This window comes from Balaenoptera ricei, chromosome 12, assembly GCF_028023285.1.
Source record: "Balaenoptera ricei isolate mBalRic1 chromosome 12, mBalRic1.hap2, whole genome shotgun sequence".
NCBI classification, from domain to species: Eukaryota; Metazoa; Chordata; class Mammalia; order Artiodactyla; family Balaenopteridae; genus Balaenoptera; species Balaenoptera ricei.
In genome coordinates, this window is record NC_082650.1 from 79,358,801 (window position 1) to 79,380,567 (window position 21,767).

Below are 21,767 nucleotides of genomic sequence, written 5' to 3' on the forward strand. Positions count from 1 at the left end.
GGGGTAAGGACCAAAGTCTCTAACTAAAGTGTAAACACCATCAAGGTCCTCAAAGGTGTGTGTATGCAAGTGTGTGTCTTGCAGGGGAATGAAGAGGACATGGGGTGGTAAGATGGTAAAAAAAATTCAGATTGACTGAGGGTATCCACAAACATCAGAGGCTTTGCCCAGCTTCCTATCTGAATCCCTTTGGGGGAACAATTTTGAGGCACCCTCCCAGTCAGTTTGGTAGATAACCTCACAGCAGCAATGGTGGCGAAGTACGGCAGGGCAGAATGGGATTGAGAGCTCTGAGTTTCCTTGTCTTCCTGGCTCCAGCGGACTGTCAGAGATCCAGAATCATTCCCAAGGCCCCTTCAAGGGAGGCCTGGCAGAGCTTTTGCTGCAGCACTCGGCGTAGGGAGTGAGGATTCTGAGCATGGACAACCATGCGGCCAGCCAATGAATCAGCAAGCAGTCATCATGGTTTTATCTTAACCTAAAAACCAACCGGAAGATGCCCCAGCTTCTGACATAGCAACAGGGAATAACATGAAGACAAAGGCCGAAGTCCAAGCAGGAGAAGACACACAACAAAGGCCAGGGGACCATGGATTGGATGGACACCTTCTTGCCCCCCGTGCTTCCCTGCCACTGAGACTCCATCTGGAGTTTGCTGCAGTTGGGGTGAAGGCGGGGGTGGGAGAAGAACTACAGAATGGGAGCAGCAGCCCTAAGAATGACTGAGAATTTTGCAGACTGCATCACATCTTAAATTTGACTGAAGAGTTACCCCCAAGTGCATTATAAAGAGATACTAACTTGAAGCAGCAATATTACATGTTTCCCCACTAATGGCAGAAAAAAAGTTTCCAGAACTAAATTGGGTTCAGTTACAGAGAAATAAAGTCACATTTCTGCACATCCACAAATGGATAAAAACTTTACATTGCCTAACGGTTTACAGTTGTCACAGGTTAGAGAATCACAAATTATTACAACATCCAGATTATCCTAAAGCATCACTCCCACACATTGGTCTTAAAAACGTCTTCCTCTCTCTCTTTTCTTTTTAACAATACTCACCTCCCTTCTTCTTCATTCATTAGAGCTGACAGAGAGTAGAAGAGAAGATCTATGACATAAAAATACTGATCATTCTTCACGGCGTTATTCTAACCCAACCCAGAAGTCAATAATTACCCAACAGTCCAGAGAACTAGGCTGAGGATGGTCATTTGTTATTCCAGTTATCACAATGCCTTTAGACTCAAGTAGACTCTAAGAGCACAAATGAACTTAGAACTTAAAACCATCTCCGTCATGGTTTTACCAAGTGTCTAAACAGTGGCCAGAGGCAGCGATGGGCCCAGCAAGGAAGGAAGTTCAAAAAGCTGCAAATGAATGATTCCCAGGCTACGGCTTCGTCTACTTTTTGTTTCTGGGACTTTTCGGAGGAATTTTTTTTCCCTTTCCCACAGAAAATCTGTCTCGAGTTTTACTCCAGAAAACTACTCCCCTAAGATTGCTGTTTGTTCCACCTCAGGGCCCACAGCAACTTTTGACAAATGTTTTCTTGTCTCCATCAGAAAATACTGAAATTGTGGGGTCGCTTACCTGGCTTACCTGTTCCTCTCACAAAGACAGTGTGAGTACCTTTAAATTCCCAGTCTCTAATTCAGTTGACTTTGTGTGTCAAAGCGGCAAGCGGCAAGGTCTGAATATTTTATACATAATCAAAATTCAGTTCCTCGTCAAAATAATTATAGAGGGTAAGTACTACTGTTATCCTCTCGATTTCACAGGTGAGGAAATAGCTGCACAGAGAGGTAGAATCATCAAGTCGAGAATCAAACTCAGGCTCTCTGGCTCCAGAGTGGAGACTCAATAAAAGTTTGTTGAATTCTATTAAAACCCAAACTGGAAAAACTGATTTAGAAATCCAAAGTTCCTTTCTTCCAGATAGTGTCTTTGGTCAGCATATTTTAAACCAATAGGCCATGAGAATCCAATTAAAGAAACACTGTATCTTTTGTTTAAATAATTTGTCTGTTGCATTACAGATGTCTTTCTTTCATTGCCACACTCCTTCACTTTTTCCAAGATATCATTATTTTCGTGAGCCAAAAATCATAATAATGACTTTTGTCAGCTTCCACAAGTCTAGCGTTTTGGTAGAGAAGAAAGTAAGTCTTCCTATGAGTTGTAAAAAGACATTATCTGCTACTCTATGGTAGACGCACACATACAAAAGTACAAACCACACAAACAAAACACCTGTTACCCATTTTTCCCTCGAAACAAAGACATTTCTCTTCTCTATCTAGATAATAACAACAAAACAAAAAGATGTATGCCTAATTCTTTTAAGGGTAATTTTAACAGAGCTAATTTTTTTTTATAATTATGTTGGAACCCTTCAAGATTTGACTTAGGAGCAATGCCCTTCAGCATTTCTACGGGATATTACCTCAAAAGGACACTTAATTTTCCAACAGGTTTCTTTAAACCACCCTTTGCCTAGCTATTAGTTCTACCACAACACATACCTCTAGTTATGCTATTTCATGGTTCCAGACACACACAGAGAATAATCTCAAAACTTCCCTCTCCACACCTCGCCAGCCCTCACCTCCGTCTGTCATCAGACACTTCAGCCTTCTCCAAATATCACTACTTCACATGTGTTTCCCAATTACAGGTTCCCAGCATAAAAGCCCAGTAGCTTCTGTCATTTGATAAACTCATGTTTACAGGACGAGGCATCAGGAAATAGTGTTGTTGTTTCTTTTCGTAGACACTTTGCTTATATTTAGAGCTTGTGACACTGTCAGAGTTGACTGAAAGAAAAAGTGAGCTCATTTTTATATAAATTTATTAAAATAGGCAAATATAAACATAGCCTCCATAATTCTAAGGCCCTATACTTACACTGAAACCGATCTAAAGTGGGATTTTTTTTAAATATAGATAACTTGAGGACTTTTCTCAGTAATTCTTAGCTGCTGTCAAACAATGTTTAATTTAATTTGGTTTTATCCAGATATGAGTTTAGAATGTTCTTTCTATCCACCCAGAATCTTCCTATACCAGATATATACTTATTTCAGCTCATCAAGGAGCAAAGTTTATCAAAAGGCATGGGGCTCCCCACTCCCTACTCTTTTCTCCAGATTGGGATACTCCTACCTTCAGATGTATACTCACTGACATTCCAGCCTTCACGCTGGTGCTGAAGAATAAATCATAATAAGTAAGCTATTATGTATGGAATGGATAAACAACAAGGTCCTACTGTATAGCACAGAGAACTATATTTAGTATCCTATGATAAACCATAATGGAAAAGAATATTAAAAAAAAATTGTGCCTGTGTGTGTATGAAACTGAATCACTTTGCTGTACCGGAGAAATTAACATGACATTTTAAATCAACTATACTTCAAATAAATAAATAAAATAATCCAGCATAATAAGCTTTTGCCTGGGAATAAGTCAGCTCAGTATAATTTTCCTAATATACCTGTACTTGAGTCTCACTGCTAGGTCATGCTCCCTTCTGCTTTGTCACTTCATAGCTAAATTTGACCCTGTTGTCCGGTCTTTTAGTGACTAGATCCTGCCCAGTCAGTCTGTGACTGGAATATGGTACCACAGCCGTGATGTTCCATGCCTGAGTCCTGTCCCCTTAACCCCTGATCCAGAGAAAAAACCCTCTGCCTGATAAAGACGTGCCAGTTTCAACCACCTGCCAAACCATTCTCTCCTCTGACCCCTATCTGAATACTCAGACTATGGATCTACCTGCTTGATTTAGGTCTCTGGACACCTATCTACATGCCATACTCTATCTGTTCCCTTCCATTAGCATGAGACCCTATCCCCAGTGGAGTATCTCTGGACATCTCACAGATTCTTCAACGCTACCATTACTATACCCTACACGGAGCGGAGATGTTACTCAGTTCCACCCTCCCCAGCCTAGTTACCAATCAGCACCACACTCTTGTCCCACAATTCCTGCTTTCGGAATAAGCAGTCATGTTGTACAGCTCCAGAGACTAATGAGTAGTATAACCAAATAATGTACTGTCCAAACCAAGATAGTTTTGAAGGTATTATGAATAACTGTTCTGTATATAAAATAGATAACCAACAAGGACCTACTCTACAGCACAAGGAACTATATATTTTGTAATAACCTATAAGGGAAAAGAATCTGAAAAAAATAGATATATATGTATGTAGAACTGAATCACAGAAGCTACCACAACATTGTAAATCAACTATACTTCGATTTTAAAACACTGAGAAAAAAATAATAATTGCTCTGGAACAATAATTATGCTGGGCAAACTGGGATGTGCAGTCATCCTACAAAGGACAAAACCAACGGTGAGCACCAGACCAAAAAAAACCCAAACAAACAAAAAGGAAAAACAGCCAATCTGTGGGCTAGCCAGCAACCTGGGAGGCAGGTTACAAAGATGATTGGGCCAACCTCACAGTTTGGAATTTAAAATAAGATGTGTAGGAAAATTGCCAGTTGGTAGTGGGCGCTGGCATTGAAAGGTTGAATCGGAGCTGAAGAAGCCAGGATGATGAAGAAGCTGGTACATGGAAAGTGGAGAATCAAATGAACATCAGTAGGAATCAAAACCCACCTGACAAAGAGACCTAAGACCCAGCTGGATTGCCAGTTCCTGCGGCTGGACTCATTCCAGGCGCCCCTTTCATTCACACAGTGCTGTCCGTACTGTTCCTAAACTAACACTCATGAATTCTAGTCTTTACAATCAAAGGGCCGTGACTGAAATGCAGTCCTCAAATGAACTTTCAACTATCCCTCTTCAACACTTCCTCTTATGCACCCAATCTCATTCAGCATTCGCTTATTATCATGTCCCCCAGTCTCTATTCCTTCACTTTCCCCAGTCACCCAGCTTGCCTGCCTCGGACAGCTATGGAACCCTCTTCTCCATTCTCACGGATGTTATGTGGTTCATACCTCAGTATGGTCTCTCCATTCTAGGAGCCACTGCCTCCTCCAAATCGCCCTTTCCATAACTAATCCAGTCAACTCCCATATAACTCAGGATTCAATGATACATAATGTTCCTCTGGACCAGTAGTAGGAAAAGAGAATGTAATAGGAAAAATAGATCATATTCATCACAACAATTAAATCTCTAAGGTATCTAGAAATAAATCTAACCAAACATGAGCAAGAAGTGTGTGGGGAAATATACAAAAGATTAAAAGGCTTGAATAAATGGAGAAATAAAACATATTTATAGAAAGGAAGAATCAATATTATCAACATGTCATATTCCCCGAATTATCTATAAATTAAATGCAATTCCCATCAAAATTCCAACAGGTTGTATGTGGGGGGGGTGGGGGGGAGCTTGACAAATTAATCTTCAAATTTCTATAAAAAACACAAGGACCAAAACTAGCCAAGAAAAAGTAAGAAGAGCAGGTTGGAGAAACTTGCTCTACCAGATATCTAGATTTATTATAAAGCTATATTGTTAAGACAGTGACGTGTTGGTGGAAGGCTCTAAAAAGAAGCAAAGAAACACACCAGAGAGCCCACAAACAAACCCATGCATACATGACAATTAGTTACTGGCAGAAGATGCATCACATATCATGGAAAAGGACAGACTAGTCAATAAATAGGGGGCGTCCAAAACAAAACAGGATTCCTACCTTAAACCACACTAAAAACATCAAGTGTGATTAAAAGTGATTGAAGACCTAAGTTTGAAAGGTAAAACTTTACAACTATTCAAAGAAATATAAAAGAATATTTTTATAATCTTGGGATGAGGAAGGATTTAAGTGAGATAGAAGAAGCTCAAACTATAAATGGAAAGATAATAAATGTGACTACAACAAAGCATAAAACTTCTGTACATCAGAAGATACCATTAAAAGAGTAAAAATGCAAGCCACAGACTGAAAAAAAATACATAGGGATAGATAGATAGATAGGTAGATAGATAGATACATAGATAGAGATATGGATACAGATATAGATATATATCATCACATGTAGAAAATATAAAGAACTCCACAAATCATTAAGAAAAATTTTTCCCCAGCAGAAAAAGAGGAGAGAATTTATATTGAGGAACCAGAATGGCCAATACACTTTAAAAAAGACATTCAACCTCATAGTAGTTACAGAAATGCAGAACTGAGCCCAGCAGGTTACCATTTACACACAACTGGATTTATCACAACAAAACATCTCATATACTGCTGGTGAGCATGTAAATGGTACAACCACACTGTAGAACACTTTGACAACATCTACTAAAGCTGAAAATACAGATGAAGTATGACCTAGAAGTTTCATTTTCAGGTATTTACAAGAGAGAAATATTGCATACACACACAAGAAAACATAAAAATATTCCCTAAAGCATTATATATAATAGAGAAAACCAGAAAACAACTTAAATCTCCATTAAGGAGAGAACAGATAAATCAATGTTAAGATATTCATACAATAGAACACTAGCAGTTAGAATAAATTAGAAAAAAATGTAGGCATATATATAAGCAAATAACTCAAAATTGTGCTCTTACTGGACCATTCCCATCATGTTCTTATTTATCCCACCTCTTTAAAATAAAGAAAATAACAACATTCTCCTGAGCCTACTTCCACCAACCTACACCATCCTCCTTTGCTTCCCCTTCTGCCAAAAAACTCCTTGACAATTTTCTGCATTAGCAGTTTTCAATTCCTCTCCTCTTATTTCTCTTAAACACACAGCAGTTAGATTTTTTTCCCTGACAGTTCACCAAAATTTTTCTCAACCACTGGACTGAATGAGCATGAGTTCCACTAGCAATCACTTACATAGAACTTTCCTAGGTGGTGAGGTGTGCAATAAGAGTAAAGTAATAAAGCAGAATCCCTTCTGTCTAGGTTGTTAGAATCACCGAATTTCAGGTTTAGAAGGAACTTCATATCTGGTCACCAAGTTCAATTATTCAATCAGCCAAATGCTTGATTATTCTCAGTGGAGTCCCTGTTTCCATCCTATTTTTGATCATTCTGGTAAGACAAAGCTCATTATTTTCTAAGTCAGCCCATCCATGCAGAAGTTTCCACCTTATACTGAGCAAAAAGCTGTTTCTCTAAAGCATCTACCAAGTGGTCCTAAATTTATCTGCCCAAACTATAAAGAACTGAGAGCTAAACTCTCCGCCAACTGCTACCTTTACATATTTGAAAGACACTTTCAACTCCTTTATAAAACAGTCTTAAAATGAAATCTCGACAACGTTTCCTATGATAACGTGACTTGAATTTCCTTACTCTTCTGTTGGTTCCCTTCCAAACTCATTCCAAGTCATCTAAATTCCTCTTAAAGAAAATCTATATGAAAAAAAATTATTTTACTCCCTGTTAAAAGTTGACCTTAGGAAAACAGAGTTTTTTCTGCAAAATATTATATATTTTCCAAAAAGTGATAATGCAGTCCCTTACAAAACATCACACAAAGAACATCTCTTTCAATCTCTTTCTCTTTCTGGATATAGACTCACATACACACATGCACCATATACAAGTCAATGAGGCAGGATAAAGCATTGGTTAAGAGCACAGACTCTGGAGCTGTACTGCCCAGGTTCAAATCCTAGCTCAAGCCTTGTTGGTATGTGGCTTGGGGTAAGTCATTTGACTTCTCCATACCTCAGTATTTTCACTGCAGCTACCTCATGCTGAGGTGGTAAGAAATAAATGAATTACTTATGTAAAATGCTGGAAACAGCCAGAAAGTGAGGGCTTTAACCTTTTTTCCTTATAAATAATAGAGAGCCTGGGGTTATATATGGAAATATATGACCATAAGACATAAAATTACATTTATATTCATTGATAAAATTTTCATTTTTCCAGCTAAACTGACACCTGTAGTTTGGGTTAAATTTAAGCAAATGCGTATGTACATTCTGAACAACAAAGACAAAACACTGACATTGACTTTACCATTCAGGTCAGTTCAACACTAAGTGATCACCTAAAAGTCTGTCACCTGTTAGAGCACAAAACTGTATAAGACAGCCCTTTTTCAAACAGTCCTTGGCAAGGCTGGGAATATGCATGTAAACAAATTACCATAATATGGATAATGCATTAGTTGTACGGATAAAGTACTTGGGGAACACAACAAGACAACAATAAAAGTATGAGACAACAATTAATTCATGGCCTTATATTTTATTTAAAAATACCAGAACATCTAAATGGCTGGAGAAGAACAAGTGTTTTTGAACCATATTTTGAATAAACTAGTATTAATAAATTAGTTTTATATCTCACATCTAAACCTGAAGGGGTACAAAACCAACCCGTCCACATGATCAGTTGCCCGGCTGACGGCAGCTGCCTCATCTTACTGGCAATTGGCCACTGACGCTCAGGTTCCATAGCTAAACAGTCATTCCCGTCAGCATGGCATGACTAAGCAGTGGTTCCCAATGCCAGGGCTCGCAGAAGCATCAATTTCCAGCACTGTTTCTCTGTGCCTTAGAGGAATCAGACTGACTGTTGTTCTGTTGCCATCTGATGCTATATTAAGCTCAAAGGTAACATGATAAGACTTTTCAAGAAGCAGGATGTGACCCTAAGTTATCCTATCCCCTACTCTACAAGGAACTAAAAGGAGAATTGACAGGACCCAACTTTTTTATGCCATATAATTATTTCCACAGAATCTACTAACTGCTGTTGGCCTTTGGGCAGAATTAATGTGGCAATCAAATGAGAAGAAAATAGACCTTGAAGATCAACAACATACACAGGCTTTGGTATCAAATCTCAGCTCAGACACTAATTCAAAAATAATCTCTTCTACTTGGTAGAAGACATAGCTTTTGTATTTTCAACAATTAACCAAAGGTCAGTTACTCAACTCATCTAAGCATCTGTTCCTCAAAAGTAAAAAGGAAGTGAGGAAAAAAAATATATATATACATATATAAAACATATACATATATATAAATGAATCATTGTGCTGTACACCTGAAACTAATACAATATTGTAAATCAACTATACTTCAATAAAGAAATGAATAAATACATTGTCTTAAAAAAGGAAATGATAACAGCATCTATCCCTTTAAGGTTGGAAGGATTAAAAGAGGAGCGAGTGTAATGTGCTCAGCCAATGCCCAACACTGGAAGTATTAGCTATTGTTACTGCTGTTGCCAAAATCTGTTCTGAAAACTAAAGAACAATACAATTTTAAGATATCATTTATTATCAAGCTACTAACCTACTCAAAACCTTCCCCGGAGCGCTGAATTTACGTACAGATATAAACTCCTGCCCCTCCAGCTGAAGCACACGATTCCATCGCTGATCACAGCCAACAAAAAGTTAGGTTCCCAACTACCAATATCCAACTAAATAGCCACAATGCTCTTTTAAAACTATTTTCTTGGTTTCTTCATGGAATAATAAAAAAGGCGCAAGGTGATGGTGACTGACCCCATGTGCTCTATACAACTGTTGACTCACTGTAGTTTAGAATTTCAGTAAATACAAGGTATAACCTCTTTTAGAGGCCTCTGAATAAAACCTGACGCACATTCAGAATATCAAGAAAGAGGAGGAGGTCTAATGAGAGACCAGATATTGAAAAGTGTACTGGAAGAAGGCAGTGTACTGTGCAGGCTGTTTTTAGGATATTCTGCATCAAAATAGTGATTCTTAAATGTGGAATGTTTCCGCATCATATAAAAACACGTCAAAGGATTTTTGCCCTACAATTTTACAAAACTGAAGTCATACTTTCTCTATTTCTCTAAAGCCTGCATTTCTCCTAAACAATACATCATAAAACACTTTCTAAACCTATATGGATATCACTTAAAATAGTTATTTTAAATAACTTCATAAAATTCCATAGTAATGATACATAATTTATGGTAAAAGTCTATAATGGAACAGAATCTGAAATCTGAATCACTTTGCGGTACACCTGAAGCTAACACAATATTGTAAATTAACTATACTTCAGTTAATTTCCATTAGTTTGTTTCCAGCTATTCCCAACTACAAACAAAACAGCGTTAACTATCCTTTATCAGCAATCCTTGCCTACTTGTGCTTTTATTTCTACAGGGTAACACACTAACATTTGTGGAGCACATCCTATGTGCCAAGCACTTTAATACCTTATTTGTATTATTTGATTGAATCCTTCCAACAATACTATAAGGCAGGTACTATAATTATCCCATTTTACAGCTTCTAATGACTCTGAGCATCTTTTCCTATAGCCACTGGCCACTAGTTTTCTTCTCAAGAACTGCCCCCTCTGCACTTTTTTTTTTTTTTTTTTTTTTTACTGAGTTAATTGTAGAGGCACTTTGCACGTTATGGACATTAGCCCTTTTCTTCACATATGTTACAAATATTTTTCATAGGCTGCCATTTTATTTCTTTTTTTATAGATTATATGTTATCATGTTTTGTTTATAAGTCATCAAATTTTGTAACTTTGCCACAAACAAAATTTCACTTATACGTAGTCAAATGCTTCTCTCCTTTCTTTACAGCTTCTCTATTTGCTGACTTGTTTAAAAATACAACCTCCAGTCCCAGATTATACCATATTCTCTTACATTTTCTTATATTCTTTTATTGTTTAGTTTTTATATTTAAATCTTTATATACCAAGAATTTATTTTTACATTTTAGGAATTTAATTTTAGTTCTTTCAGATTAATATAAACTTTGTCAGCACCACTTACTAAACAAACTCTCTTTTCCAAATGACTTGTAATATCACCTTTGTCACATATTTTGCTATCTGCTTGTAAGCACTATTTTGTTGTAAGATCTGTATTACGAATTGGCAAACCGCAGTTTGAAAACTAAATCCAGTCACACCCATATAACTGCTTTCATGCTATAAAGGCAGAGCTGAGTTAGACAAGAGACCACATGACCCACAAAGTTAAAAATATTTGCTATCTGGCCCTTTACAGAAAAAGTTTGCTAACCCCTGACCTATCTGTTAATTACTAGCCATAGATTGTTCACATGGCTTTGCAGTTAGTTTCAATTTCAGCTAATAGAAAATCCCCTTCACTCTTCTTTCTTAGCTATTTTGGGGCATTTATTCTTCTATATAAAGTTTCATATATTTTTAGGCCGTTTTTAAAAAAAACTAAAAAATTCCATTAGGATTGGAATTGGGCTTGTATTAAATGGTGTTTATTAATTTGCCATCCAAGAACACAGTATGTTCAAGTCTTGTTTTAAGACCTTTCTTAAGATTTTATTATTATTTTCTACATACATTCACCAGCTGTTTTGTAAAATGTATTCATACTATAGTTTGTTTTTGTTATGAATAGGGTCTTTTGGCCATTTTTCCGTTTCTAGCTATTTATCCCAAATTTTCCTGTAGAAAGTCACTTTAAATTCATTCCTCTCCTATTGAAGATTACATCTGGCTGGGGAAAACGTCTTACATACTTCCTTTATTATAAGTTATTTGGAAGGCTTTTGCTGTTTGTTCAGAGAGTACCCCCATGTCATTCCGAACAGCCTAATCATCACATATGGTGGTTGGAAAAAGCAACCACTCTGTCATGCCACAACCCTAAGAAAGAATATTTCCAACCCCCTACAGTGGGCTCTTTCTATGGTTCATGGGAAAGAAAAAGCCAGGGAACTACAGTGAGTCACAGACTGACTCTCATTAGTTGACAGTTCTACCGCTTGTAGAGTGCTTTTTAACTTTCAAAGCCTTCTCACATCAGACTTTAGTCTCACTGTTACCTCAAGTACAACAGTTTTAGATCCACAAACAGAGGAGTCTCATTAAGGAGCTTTATGATCATAAACCTCAGAGCAGATTGCATTGTTAAACTGCAGATTGCAGCTTAGGTTACTGAAGTCTATAGGTCCACAGGGCACCCAATTATAAGAAATGGAGTGTTAATGAGCTAATAGGACCATAAAGGCAAAATAGACTTCTGGGATACAAAAACTGGAATTAAGTTTATCCTTTTCCAGGCTTAGCATAAGTCATTTTTTTTTAAACAGATCAAAATTAAATTAAAAAGTGAGAGCCCTAAAGAGATGCAATAATCTTGGTGCAATTTTAAAATTTGGTTAACTAGATGATTTTGGAGGGTCCACATGAATCAACTAGACTCCCTGAAAGAACTTTAAGGCTTTAAGTGACCAAACAATCCTTCAGTGTCCCCTGAAGTTCTTTAATGTTCTAATATAATTTACATGGACAACATAAATAACTACATTGCTTTTCCTCGAAAGAGACTGAAATGGTTTCTACAAATTAGACCAGACTCACACTTTTTATTTAACATAGACAATCTGGAATACACATTGAACCCATTTAGGGCATTTTGTTTAATTTATTCTAGTAATCTGAAAAGTCACCCTATCTATATATAGCTAAAGTATCCAGATAGATGTTAACTCACTCAAGAAACTTATCTTTTATTTAGTTATTGTAAACATTTTTTTTAAGAGTAGGAGAAAAAGAAAGTCTTAATTTTATAAATTAGAGAAAATAGAGCAGAGGTTGACTCACTTGCCCAAGGTCATCAGCAACCAGGGCCTGAGTTCCTTCTTCCATGAGAAGAGCCCAAAGCTCTGTGAACTACCCAGACGGTGCAGCCAGCCTTACAGCTTGGGGGACCTACAGAAACCAAGATAGGATACTTGGCGGTAGCAAAAAAAAAAAAAAAAAGAAAAGAAAAGGAGGAGGGTATCAGATTATCCTCACAAAAGGCTAAAGCAGGCGCCTGCTGTAGAAAAATACTGATAGATCAAGCTGGAAGCCCCTTCTCACCCATTCTCCGAAAAAAGTTAAGCGATCCAAGCAAATTCAACTTCTTACTGTACATTTCTGGGGAGTGACTTTGAGGAGACTGTTGGGAAAATCAAGAAATGGGAAATATTCATGACACACACCCTACACTTACTTGCCAAAGGACCCAATATGCCATCCATGTACTCCTACCATCTTCATTTTGATTAATGGGCCCAAAAGGGATGCAAATTAACCCTACTTTCATAGCCCTGGCTTGATAAGATGGCTAGAGGATTCAGTCCAACCAGACCGTGTAAGCTCTCTCTCAAGATTAGTAGTCATGGAAGTTTCAAGGAGCCTCTCTTTCCTGAGGGTGGAACTGTTATAGACCACAGTTTGCCTGAGAGATTTTGGGTTTTCAACATCCTTTCCTTGTAACCCAAGAGCCCTCTCACTGAGTGTCCTTATATGCAACATTATTGGACTAAATATCTCACAACAGCCACACATTTAAAAAATTACATGGAACAAAGATAAGACCCTATACACTACAGGGTAATGTTGTTAACATAGTCACTAAAGAATTACTTATGTCAAAAGAGACACCACAAAAACTCTCATTGCCATAATTTGGCAAAATCTATCAGCTACACAGTCACGAATTTATAGTAAGGTCAACGCATATTTCAATAATTTGACTTTAGAATTAAGAGTAAACAATATTCCATTTACAAAAATGTCACTGATAAAAGGTTCGGATCATCTAACAAACCACAGTTAACATTATCCTCGTAAAAGAAATGGGTGAATAGTTGGTAATAAACAAAACAATGCTAATAATAATGCTAATTAAGGGTTTTTTTAAAGATCGTAACAACCTATTTGTATTGCCCTAGATGCTGACTCTATAAAGAACTAAGTAAAACAATGTGGGCAAACGTGGACAAAACTAAAGCGCTATATGTTGACATGCAGGGAAAATATCAATGAAATTTTTGTGAAGTAAAGGTTTTTGACAAAAGATGCAGTCTTTCACAGATGCAAAATATCCCTCCAAGTTGATTCGGTGATTGCTCAAAGAACAAAACCATCTAAGTGATATAATATTATCACTTCTAAGAGAATAATATTTCCAAGTATTATTCTCAATATTATGCACTCTAATATGCCCTATTTTTTTTTTTTTTTTTTGGTGGAAAAAGAAAAGTGCTTTATTCAGGAAGGCTGCAACCTGGGAAGATGGTAGACTAGCAACTCCCAAACCATCTCCTAATATGCCCTATATTTTAGAGTTGGTATTTCATAAAGGTGTTTTTTAAAATAGACATTTTAAATTATTTTTGTAAACACACTACACTCCCAACATGCTTTCTCTTTGTTCTTATCTATAACTTCCCTGACATCACATGTATCTGCTTAACATATCCAATGACATGGAACTCACTTCTTTTCAGGTATTCCAAAACAGAAACATAAAAATCATAAGTCTCCCTCTAGGTTATGACAGAGGTCAGGTCTCAGGAGAAAATAAGTCCTTCTAGGCATTCAGCTAGACAGACAATATCTCAAGTATCATCTGTAAGCCACCTAAAGTTAAAAGGGTCATAGGACATTGAGAGTATGTCCAGAGAATAGCAGTCAGTACTGTGAGGAATCTGGAAACCAAAAGATGTAAATAACGGTGGAATGGGATGGACAGAATATTTAGTCTAGAGATGAGAAGACTATGAGGAGGCTTGGAAGTTGCCCAAATATTCAAAGACAAGTCGTGTAGAAGTAGGTACACACATGGTCTTATGAGAGAGATGAATAAGAGTCAATAGGTGATACAATGGAATATGACTCAGCCATAAAAAGAAACGAAACTGAGTTATTTGTAGTGAGGAGGATGAACCTAGAGTCTGTCATACAGAGTGAAATCAGAAAGAGAAAAACAATTCCCGTGTGCTAACACATATGTATGGAATCTAAAAAAAAAAAAAAGGTTCTGAAGAACCTACGGGCAGGACAGGAATAAAGACGCAGACATAGAGAATGGACTTGAGGACATGGGGAGGGGGAAGGGTAAGTTGGGACGAAGTGAGAGAGTGGCATGGACATAGATACACTACCAAATGTAAAATAGATAGCTAGTGGGAAGCAGCCGCGTAGCACAGGGAGAGCAGCTCGGTGCTTTGTGACCACCTAGAGGGGTGGGATAGGGAGGGTGGGAGGGAGACGCAAGAGGGAAGAGATATGGGAACATATGTATATGTATAGTTGATTCACTTTGTTATACAGCAGAAACTAACACACCATTGTAAAGCAATTATACTCCAATAAAGATGTTAAAAAAAAAAGTCAATAGGTGGAAGTTAGAGAAAAGCACATTTCAGCTGAAGTCTTTCTAACAACTAGAGCTGCGGGACAAGAAAACTGGTCGCCTCATGTTTACGGGAAGAGTCTAGAAGGAGCTTGAGGACCGTCATCAGGGTGTTAGTTTGCACAGGGAGCCAGGCTTTTCACTTTTGGCTACTTCTCTATTTTCCTCCAGCATCTTAGGCAAAACAACCAATCTCTCTACCTCTCAAGCTGTAAAACTGTGGTAATGCAGAAGATAATTTTATGGTGGTATATATAAGAGAGGAGGAAAATACCTTTCCCGTAGAGATGATGAAGCAATAGACAGCTCTGTGCCTGTGGGAGATATCAGCTGACCTGATTAAAACGCATAAATATGGGATGGAGTAGTGAAGACCTTTATAATGCACCAGATGAGAGCCCCGTGAGAGTCTTTGGAATCGTTAGGGAGGCAGGAGCATGAAAGTCCCAAGGGATTAACATACACACACCACTATATATAGAATAGATAACCAACAAGGACCTACTGTACAGCACAGGGAACTCTACTCAATACTCTGTAATAACCTATATGGGTAAAGAATCTGAAAAAGAATGAATCTATGTATATGTATAATGAATCACTTTGCTGAACACCTGAAACTACTACAACACTGTAAATCAACTCTACTCCAATAAAATTTTTTAAAAAATGTCCCAAGGGAACCGCTGTAAACCCAGAGCGGAGGGACAGGTTCTGCGTGAGTCTCACTCCCAGTGGAAAGTCTGGCTCTTACTCCTACTTGTGAAAGCTTTTGCAGCTGCCAAAATGTTTCAGTCACATGGAAATTGGGGTTGTCAGGCTTCCTTAAAATTCCAGTCTTCAAAAATAAGCCTCTCATCCCTACAGAGACTAATTAAAAACAAAAAAAAATCCGTATTTCCAACCATCAACCCTTTTGGTCAGAAATACTAATGAGAAACTAGACTCTCAGATAAAAGGCTACTTAACCGATTAGCCAACCTGTCTCCGCCCTTTGGCACCACCAGCCCAGCCTCCCCTGGAGGAGTTTAACCACACCAGGAGACAGAAGAATCATGCCTCAAGTGAGTCACGCCAAGGAGATTAATAGCCCCAAGCCCCAGCACAGGGACTTGTAGTACTGTTACTACACATGGTACCTGTCACACATCAATATCTCAATCTACAAACATGGAGACTTAATCTCCCCCTTTTTTCCTCCCCACCAATCCAGTCAAAGCAAAGTTTGGAAAATGTTGGAGGAAATTAATACAAATAGTATCAAAATTAATAACATACTGAGGTTTCTGCCATCAAAAATTCATAAGCAGTTCCATGATTGAAAGAACTAAAAACAAAAAACAAAAAAAAGCAAAGAAGAGCCAAGAGAAAGGGGTCATTTTATTATTTTCCAAGTGTGATATGAGAAATCAGAAATTAATAGAAAAATGCCCTAACAGAAGATCGCTGCATAACATTACTAGCAATGTGATTATAACCAAAGGGAAATTAATGATTAGAAGCAAAGCACCAGTCACCCTGCAGCATTCAGAAGGAAACTCAGCAAGAACTCACTTATCCAGCATTGTAGGGAGATGAGTTATTCAATGTATTTGAGAGTTCACCCCACTCATACCTTTAAGCAATAAGATTGCATTTCAAACACAGTGTGGAGAGCAGAAATTAATCTCTTCATCATGGCAGGTAGAATTTGGAACATCAAATATAATACTTTGCAATCAAGGTAAACGTCTACCTTGTTTCTACATTAAGTAACTACAAACTACTATGACTTTTTTTTTCAATATTCTATGTACTTTTAATTGTTTTTTTCTTTTCCCACAGCGTGCCTTGTTTTCAGGCTATGAGTATGTCGGCTTTAGTCTTGTCAACGTCCTTACCTTTGTCAACATAACTTTTCCCCACCTTCGAATGTGTTGCTTCTACATCTTCTAATATGTTGCTTCTAATCTAATGTGAGCTATGACACTAAGTAAACAAGTTTGTTAGAATCCTATGTAAAGTAAAAGTTGAAGGGATATGATTAAGGACCTCACAAAATCAGTGTGTGTGTGCTTTTATGCATAGGTTTTATGGCAACCGACCATAAGCTACTTAGAATTCTTTTTCTACCTACTTAGCCACATCATGGAAAAAAGATTCTAAGAAACCTAACCTCTGGATAAGTGGAGAGTTCATATATCATGGGACAAGAGATGAACTTTGATTTCACACCTGCTATATGATGCCACTCATACTAATAGCTGTGAAAGATAGATAAAAGGCAGAGTCTAATGGGAATGAGATGAGGACATTAAAAACAACACAAAGGGAAACCTGCTCTCAGAGATGGAAGGAAAGACTTAAAGGACCATGAGAAAACAGGTCCAGAAAAGCTTCCTGCAGGAGAAAACATGTAAACTGAGTGTTGAAAGGCTCATCAGACCTCAGATCCATCTAGGGAAGGAGATGCAGAGGAAACAACAGGTGCTAACGGGCTGCAGCAACAAAGAGCAGGGTGTTTTCAGGGAACTATAGTCAATTTGGTAGAGCTAGGCTATCACACGTGTGTGCAGAAAACAGCAGAAGATGATATGAGATAGCGCACCAGGGACCGAGAATGGAGGACCCATATGTCATAATACATTGTCTTGAAGGCGACCCAAAACCACTGACAGAACTGAACTATAGGAGCGGGGATTCATGTGGTTTTTCAGTATAGAAACATTACCCTGGCCAAAAGCGTGGGCTTTAAAGGAGCAAGAGGACACTATGTCCTAGAGAGAAATCATGATGGCTTGAGTAAGGCACTGAGAACGGAAGGAACAAACAGTTCAGGAGATACTGCAGGTGGGCTTCCCTGGTGGCGCAGTGGTTAGGAATCTGCCTGCCAATGCAGGGGACACGGGTTCGAGCCCTGGTCCGGGAAGATCCCACATGCCGCGGGGCAACTAAGCCCGTGTGCCACAACTACTGAGCCTGCGCTCTAGAGCCCGCGAGCCACAACTACTGAGGCCCGTGTGCCACAACTACTGAAACCCGTGTGCCTAGAGCCCGTGCTCCGCAACAAGAGAAGCCACCTCTATGAGAAGCCCGCACACTGCAACAAAGAGTAGCCCCTGCTCTCAGCAACAAGAGAAAACCCGTGTGCAGCAGCAAAGACCCAATGCAGCCAAAAATTAAATAAATTAATAGATAAATAAAATTATTTTTAAAAAAAGAGATACTGTAGGTGATCCAGTCTACGTCAAAGTGGGTTACCCTGGGGGGTGAGGGGGAGTGAGGTGGTGGGGGGAGAAAGCAGCTGTGGAAAGTTAAAAAGGCAACTGCCAGAGATTTATAATAAAATCACTATAAAACTTGGTTAGTGGGTCTCAGTTCCACTCAGAACTGGAGAAATAATTGACCACTCGATTATGATAAAAAGATGATAAAGTTAGCAAAACAAAAGTCTAAGAGGGACTTCCCTGGCGGTCCAGTGGTTAGGACCCCATGCTTCCACTGCAGGGGGCACTGGTTTGATCCCTGGTTGGGGAACTAAGATCCCACATGCCACACAGTGCGGGCAAAAGAAAATTAATTAATTAATTAAAATAAAATAACATGAAATCATTTTTTTAAAAAAGGAAAGTCTAAGGACACAAGGCATTTTACTAGAAATGAGAGAAATCCTGTGTAAAACATAAAAGGTAAATGGAGAACTTCTTATAATATCTGTATTATTTTATTGCATTACTTAATACTGAGATATTGGGCTGGCCAAAAAGTTCGTTCGTTCTTTCTGTCCACTGTTACAGAAAAACCTGGATGAACTTTTTGGCCAACCCAATATTTTTTATATTCCAAAATGCTAAAGGATGGTTTCCCTTCATTTCACACAACACTCCCCAATTCTTCTCTTAACGTCTCTGCCAGATGATCATCAAGTTTCTCCCATCAATGAGGGTCTCACAACCACAAGAGGCACTCATTTTGACAGTTCCAAATGATTTACAGTCCCTTTATGGATAAAACTGATACAGTCTCTTCGACATAAAACTGCTTCCCCACAGCTTCCTCCTAGCACTTCCAAATACAATACTCTGGATTTTCACAGCGTGAATTGGTTTTAATATCTACAAGGCAATTCCTAAAGCACCTTTAAAAAATAAAAATAAATCAAGCGGTTAATTTCTTCTACATGATAACCAAAAACCAGATCTTTTTGTCCTTGCGATGACCCGCTGTTTAGCTGTCAGTCAGGGAGGCCACACTTATGACATGTCGGCATCTCTCCAGTTATGGTTGTTTCACTAGGTCTTTATTGGCTTTAGGGAAGAAGATCCATTATAGCTGCTAGTTAATCTTATTTTGCTTGATTTACTGTCAAGAAATAATATTCATTTTGCTGTCCAATGATGATTTACCACCTTTGTCATCTAAAATTTGCTAAACTCTATTGGAAGGATTCAGTATTTTAGAAAGCTAACTTTCCCTTCTTTCCCATCACCAATTTTGCAATTGGGGTTATTGGCAAAAGAAGTATAAGAGGTACTCAGGCTGTAAATGCCAAATCCGTTAAATGCCAAATCCATTCACTCAAAAATGCTACCTGTGTGGGAGATTTCTGATACCTTGTCAATAAGCCAGAAATCTATATAATGAAGATACTCTTCATGGTCTACTTAACAATTCAGTCCATTCAAGATCAGGCTTTAGAAACATCACATTCAATGTGCGCCATCATGGCTGACATTCCACATTGTTCAGCAGTTCTGGCCAAATGAGAAAAAAATAAGTATATAGATTAAAAAAGAGGAGACAAAATTGGTCTCACTTGCAGGATAAGATTACCAACCAAGAAAATCAGACAAAATCAACTAAGAAACTATTGAAATGAGTAAGATTTTGGTGAAATCATATATAGACTAAGACACACAAATCATCAGGGTTTCTGTTAAAAAAATGAAAAAAAAAACATAATAGAGAAGCTTTCCAACTCAAGACGACTGACTGAATGTATGCTTTTGTCTTGCTTCTCTCCTGAGGCAGGAAATGAATACAAAGGGGGAAAAAACCTGTAACAGCCAAAACAACAAAGTGGGGGAGGGGTAGTGATAATTAGGCAAAAGAGACTGAAACAAGTCTCTGGTGGATGTGGGATGGAATGTAGACTAAGGGCAGAGGAAGCTAAAGCCCAGACCCATGGGGGTGCAGAGGGGGTGGACAGGGGCAGAGGAAGTTAAGGTCCCCAGAGACCCCAGATGGGCTCATGAGTAGGTCTGGAAGGTGGGTGTAAGAACTGGGAATGAAAACAGGGGAATTATATAAAGCAGCTGTACCAATTGCCCCACATCCCCAATAAAACACATCTCTCCAACCCTGACCCCAGAGACAATCCCGGCAAAGAAGCCAGTCTCTGACAAAACCATTCAAATTGCCTACAAAGACAGGCCTCTAATGGAGGGGTTGATGTCCAAGAGTTAATCCTAGCTCTACTGTACATCTAGAGGCACCCCTCCTGCCCATTCACTCACCCTAAATAGCAAAGTCTCACCCTTGTGCACTCTCTCCATGGAAAAGACACCTGCTGAGGAGAGAGACCTATGGGAAAACTGTACCAGTCTGCTCTCCAGAACAATCGACAGGGAGAAAAAAATACGTATCACCGGAAAAACCAAAACTACTGACGAAACAGAGATAATGTATAGAACAGAACTGTAAAAAACTATTGTTATTTTATAATATATATAAATGGAATTTATATTATATTAGTATACCCAGAACAAGAGAAGAAGATATGGCATAAAACAACACAAACAGCATGCTTCAAAAAGAACCGAGCATAAGAAAAAAAATTCTGATTGCTGAAATTAAAATAGGCAAAGTAAGAATTAAAAGGTAAATAGAGGAAATGTCCCAAATACTGCAAGAACATAATGGGACAAAAACTAGGACAGAAAAGATGAGAGACACAGAGAATCAATCGAGAAGGTCTACTCATCAACGGGTAAGAGTTTTTTGAAAAGCAAATATACAAAAGAGAAAGGATATAATTATTTTTAAATAAGTAATAAATCCCCAGAGGAAAGTCATGAGAGGCAAAACAAGATGAGCGAAACAGACGTGCATTTAGAAACAGACCTATGGCATTTCAGTATAAAAGTACAAAAAAAATAAAATAAAATAAACGTTTCCAGAAAAACAAACACACAGAAAGATCACTTACAAAAGAATGAGAATCAGGCAGGCATGAAACTTTTTTACCCCAATATGATACAAGTATATAATGAAGCATCCTCTTCAAAGTCCTAAGTGAAAGTTATTGTGAACACAGAATTCTACACACACAATTTGCACAGTCAAGTATCAATCAACTGTGAGTCCAAAATAAATACAAGTCTCCCTTGTCCATACACTTTTTGCTTGAAGAAGTTAATTATGTACTTCCCTCAGCAAAATGAGGGAGAAAACCACAGAAGAGGAAAGACCCATAAAACAATGTCTGTAAGAGTGAAATGGATAAACATCTCCAAAGACTGTCATGCAGCAGATTCAGAGAATGGTAGTCAAGCCTAGAACTGGAGACCAGAGGACTCCCTGGAGAAGCAGAAAGGAGATTCCAAGACACAGTATTGCTCTG

General features: G+C 38.1%; 1 protein-coding gene and 1 long non-coding RNA gene across 2 annotated transcripts in view; one reads left to right on the top strand and one right to left on the bottom strand.

Annotated features, from left to right (window-relative positions):
* Positions 1-1,613, top strand: part of LOC132376160 (uncharacterized) — a 92,773-nt gene extending 91,160 nt beyond the window's left edge. Inside the window, exon 3 of the long non-coding RNA XR_009506233.1 lies at positions 1,569-1,613. This is a non-coding gene — a long non-coding RNA (uncharacterized LOC132376160). The remainder of the gene's footprint in view (positions 1-1,568) is intronic.
* The window catches only part of BCKDHB (branched chain keto acid dehydrogenase E1 subunit beta), a 235,886-nt gene that overhangs the window by 99,873 nt on the left and 114,246 nt on the right, over positions 1-21,767 (bottom strand). The gene's annotated exons all lie outside the window — the stretch shown is intronic.